Consider the following 6000-nt stretch of genomic DNA (forward strand, 5'->3'; position numbering starts at 1 on the left):
AATCTTATATTAACCAAAATCTCGTTTCAAATCTTTCACAACATTGACAGCAACATGCGAGGCATGAAGACCTCATAATTATTTACCCGAGTTAACGAGTCACATTTAACGCCACTTGGGCACTCATCTCATAGGCTAAATCTCAATATTTACAGCACGAATATGGCTAAATATGCATAGAAAATACATACAAATTTATCAAATAAGTCTAATACGTATGACTCCCTATTAATATTATAGTGCAAATTTTAATTTCACAGAGGGAGAATTTAAAACACTTGAATTTAACCACAAGGATCTCATCTTGATATAACTTCCACCGCGGCACATAGCCCGGGTTAAACATATCAAATCATATTAAACTGCGAGTATCCCTTCCTCAACTCTGAATCACAAGTACTATGCATATCGTGCCAATCGATATCCTTACATTTTTTTAAATTTCTAATAAATAATTTATGAACACATAATGAACCCCCATACCGATAGGGCATATAAATCATAATTTGTAACCAATTATCCCAAAATCACATCAAAACCCACTGTAGTGAGTAACAGAAAGTCACTTTTGGACTCATAGCCCTCAATAGTGTGCAAAACAACATGGTAGACACGGGCTAACACCATCAAATCTCCCAACAGGGATAAACACGTGAATGGTGTACAAATCAAAAACTCGCCCTATATGGAGCACGATTGGAGGTCTCTCCTCGATAATCAGAATTGAATCAAAATAAGAATAGTGTTCCTCTATTATAAATTAAATCATACCTGTAACAACATCATCTGGTGTATCGGCCTCAGCCAAATCATAGAAATTATATCAACGGGTCGGTAGTGCACTAAAAGTGTTAACTGGAGCACTACGATTACTCTGAATTACGGACTGGGCTGACCGACTGCCTGAGCCTCCACCATGATGATTCATAGCTGCAGAGTAGAATCAACTGAATCCTCTAGAGTTCCAAGACCTTTTGGCCTCTCTAGACTCCTTTTCCTCACTTCGAACACGTTCTAACATCCTGGCAATCTCTACTACTTGCTAAAATGGAATGTCAGTATGCAAATCTCGAGCCATGATTATTGTAAAATCATAATCGAGCCCTTCAATGAGTCTGCGAACTCGCTCTCTAACTATAGGAACCAAGATAGGTGCATGACGGGATAATTCACTGAACCTGATAGCTTATTCTGATACCGTCATTTAGCCCTGACGCAATCATTCAAACTCTGTACGCCATGCATCTCGGAGAGTCTGGGGAACAAACTCTTTCAAAAATATTTCCGAAATTTGAGCCCAAGTTGGGGGTGTTGCATCGGCTGGTCTACCCTCTTCATAAGCTTGCCACCATTGATACACTACTCCTGACAACTGAAATGTAGTAAAGGCAACTCCGCTCACTTCCAAAATACCCAAAGTGCGGAGAATACAGTAATATTTTTCTAGAAATCCCTGTGCATCCTCAGTAGCTGTGCCAGTGAAGGTAGGTGGACTATACCTCTTAAATCTCTCAAGTATCTTTTGTTCTTCTTCTGATGCCTCTGGCCTGACCTCAGGCTGAACCGGAATAACATGATTGTCACGACCCCAAAACCTAATGTGTCATGATGGCGCCTATCGGTGGTACTAGGCAAGACGACCTTCCCAAAAATACTTCCAAACTAAATATAAAAGTAAAGTAAAGCTTTCCATATCAGAAATTTTTCATAAAATAAAAGTTAAACTCAAATTTGGAACAAAGTGCGGAAAACAAGCCCCAAACATCGGGGTGTCACCAAGTCATGAGCGTCTGAGTATTTAAAACTATTACATCCAATGTCTAAATATCAGTACAAAATGGAAAGAAATGTGGAAGGAGTAACAAGGTCATACGGACGCTGGCAGCTACCTTGCAGTCTCCGTAACTCAAGCAGGCCTGGACTCAACAATCTCCGAGCTCAAACACACCTGGATCTGCACATGTAGTGCAGGGTGTAGTATGAGTACAACCAACTCAGCAAGTAACATAAATAAATAAGGAATCGAGAAGTAGTGACGAGCTATACAGAACAATTCAGTTGATAATTCTCACAGTTAAGAGTAAATATGAGTAAAAGATCAGTTGCATAATTACTAATTCCAGCCAGACAATTTTCAGCTAAATGCAGCAACAAAGTGAAATAGATGAAACCTCACAGACACTGTCACTCAAACCCTCAATAACTCGACACTCAACTCTCAGCCCTCAATACACACGCTCAATAAGTACCTGCGCTCACTAAGGGTGTTCAGACTCATGAGGGGTCCTACAGCCCAAGCGCTATAATCTGTACGGACAACTCTCATGCTGTATGGACAACTCACGTGCCATAGTATAAATATCTGGATCCGCACGGACAACTCACGTGCTGCACGGACAACTCACGTGCTATAGTATAATATAAGGATCCGCATGGACAACTCATGTACTGCACGGACAACTCACGTGCTAGAGTATAATATCTCACAAACAGGCCCTCGGCCTTACTCAGTCATGAACCTCTCTAGTCTCATAACTCTCAATAAAGAAAGGGAAAACAACCCATATCAAAGTGTTACAGTATATCATACGGGAAAATAACAGAGACTGAGGTAAACATGTACTAGAATCACTATGACTGAATATAACTACCATGAGCAGGAATATAGCCTAAGCATGATTTCTAACATGAAAGGCAGTTAAGTTCTAGTAGACATGAATGCATATAAACAAAAATAAAGGCTATTAAACTTCACAGTCTCATGGGACGGACCAAGTCTCAATCCCTCACGGCGTACACCCACACGCCCATCACCTAACATGGGTGCCACCTCCAAACAGTCACATTATACCAAACTCCGGGTTTCATACCCTCAAGACCAGATTTAAAACTGTTACTTACCTCAACAACGTAGAACTCCCACTCCGGAATGCTCTTTCCTCTCGATCCGGCCTCCAAATGACCCGAATCTAGCCACGAGCAATAAAATACGATCAATATGATCTAAAGGAATGAATTCCACAAGGAAAATACCAATTTATAGGCAAAATCCCGAAATTCACTCAAACCCGGCCCCCGAGCCCACGTCTCGAAATCCGACAAAAGTCACAAAACCCGAAAGCTCATTCACTCACGAAGTCTACCCATACTAAATTTATCAAAATTCGACATCATTTGGTCCCTCAAATTCTCAAATTACACTCTCTAAAATCCCAAGCTCTAACCCCCTATTTTCACTCCTAAATCCCACTAATTAGATGAGAAAACAACGAAAAAACACCATAGCTAGGAGTATTAGAGCTCAAGCAACTTACCTCTGTGAAAACCCTTGAATCCCCTTCAAAAATCACTCCAAAAGCTCTAAGGTCCGACTTGAAAATGGTGGAAATGAGCAAAAATCACGAAGTCTTCTATCTATAGGTTCTGCCCAGTTTTTTCGCACCTGCGGCTCAAAATGCGCACCTGCGGAGCCGCTTTTGCGCACAAATCTCCGCATCTGCGGAAAATCACTTAAGTGCCCATCTACACACCTGCACTCCCTGTCCGCTTCTGCGACCTCGCAGGTGCGGAAAAGACCTCGCACCTGCGGCCACTGCCAGTCCTCCTCACTTCCGCATCTGCGGCTCAGCCTTGTATCTGCGGGCTCGCAGATGCGACCCATATTATGCACCTGCAGTTCCAGCCCAGGTACTTTATGTCCGCATCTGCGGATCACCAAGCGCACCAGTGACCTCGCACCTGCGGCTCCACCTCCGCAGGTGCGGAAAACACCAGCAACAACAGTTCAGCTGCATTTCCAAATTCCAAACCTCCCGTTAGCCATCCGGAATCACCCCAAGCCCCTCGGGACCTCAACCAAACATACCAACAAGTCATATATTAACATACAAACTCAGTCGAGCCTTTGAATCACTCAAAACAACATCAAAACACCAAATTACCCTCAGATTCAAGCCTAAGAACTTCTAAACTTTCAAATTCGACAACAGATGCCGAAACATACCAAACCACGTCCGAATGACCTCATATTTTACACACACGTCAAAAATGACACCACGAACCTACTCCAACTTCCGTAAATCCATTCCGACCCCAATATCAAATTTTCCACTGCCGACCGAAATTGCCAAGTTTTCAACTTTCGCAAATTCAAGCCAAATTCTACTACAGACCTCCAAATCACATTTTGGACGCGCTCCTAAGTCCAAAATCACCTAATGAAGCTAATGGAACCATCAGAATTCAAACCCAAGACCGTTTACACATAAATCAACATCCGATTGACTTTTCTAACTTAAGGTTCTAAATAAGAGACTAAGTATCTCAGTTCACTCTGAAACCACTCCGGACCCGAACCAACTAAGCCGATATATCATAATATAGCTGAAAAGCACAAAAGGAAGCATAAATGGGGAAAGTGGGACAATAACTCTCGAAATGACCGGCCAGGTCGTTAGAATAAATTACTAGTACTATACCCTGAACCTGACCAATATGAACCTACTGTTCTGGAGCACGAGCGGTAGGAGTCTGAACTCCTCCCCAATATGTGAAATATTTGGTGAAACAGAGATCAATCTCGCTTGATCTAATGTACCAAACATGTTTAGGAACTATGCTAAAGTCTGCTGAAGTCCGGGGTTAACAATAGGTGTCTCTGGTGCCTATCCCCCAACTGGAGCAACTGGCGTCTCCTCAACTTCCCCTCTAACCGATGTTCTAGCTGTGACACGTGCCCTTCCTCGGCCTCTTTCAAATAAAAATCTTGCAAATATACTCCTTTCAAATAAATATCTTTTGAGTATAAGTCTCTTTCAAATAAACATCTTTCGAATATACTTGTTTCAAATAAATATCATTTGAATATAATTCCTTCGAATAAAAGTTACTCTGTGACACCTTTATATCACTCGTTTCATAATCATAAAATACGGGTCTCATCCCACTTTTATATTTTCACTGCTCCTCGTGCCCATATTTTTGTCAACACCGCACAGAAAACTCACGTGTCAATAATAAAAAAAAATCATTATATTTCCCCTGCACGTCGTGCCCACATTTCATATCACATCTGCACGGATGATTCACGTGCCAATAATATAATCATTATATTTCCCTGGCACCTCATGCCCATATTTCATATCACATCTGCACGGACAGTTCACGTGCCAATAATATAATTCGTCTTGCAATAGCCACATGCTCACAATTTCAACTTGAATCTAACTATTATCAAGTTACCAACAACAAGACAAGTTGGACAAGAGATAAAAATAAATATCAGGAAAAATCACAACATCATATAAAAATCACCAACAAAATAATCACACAACATCATGTATCATCCCTGACAATAGCCACCCTTATCTCTCCTATAGCCACCCATATAATTCAATAATAATAGCCACCCTTATCCCTCCGCCCTGACAATATTAATAGCCACCCTTATCGCTCCTATAGCCACCTTTATCACTCCTATTAATAGCCACCTTTATCACTTCGCCCAGACAATATCCCAACACACATAACCACAGTGAAATGCCACTCTTATACCCACGTAATGTCAACAGTGGAATGCCACCCTTATACCGATGTAATGTCAACAGTGGAATGTCACCCTTATGTCCTCATAATAATAACTGATATCACACAATAATTTACTCGGAATATTATCACGACAACACAATACATCAATTCATATCACAATTTGCCCGTAGACCACAACCAATTCTAGAGATACAACAAATTCACCTAAATTCACAGCAAGTAGCCCAAGGCTCGACACAAGGTACACAAAACCTCAAGTACAACAACAACAACAACAACAACAATAACAGAGATGGAAAAATAACTCAATATAGGGCAATGCCTTCATTAATCTAATTTTTTAATAATTATATTAACGCCTCAATTTATACTTATTTAATTAATTATTTGCAGATGGAAAATTCATAATATAATTATTTCCAGGAAATATCAAATCAACAAACTCACGGAATT

The sequence above is a fragment of the Nicotiana tomentosiformis genome, chromosome 6 (assembly GCF_000390325.3).
Source record: "Nicotiana tomentosiformis chromosome 6, ASM39032v3, whole genome shotgun sequence".
Classification (NCBI taxonomy): domain Eukaryota; kingdom Viridiplantae; phylum Streptophyta; class Magnoliopsida; order Solanales; family Solanaceae; genus Nicotiana; species Nicotiana tomentosiformis.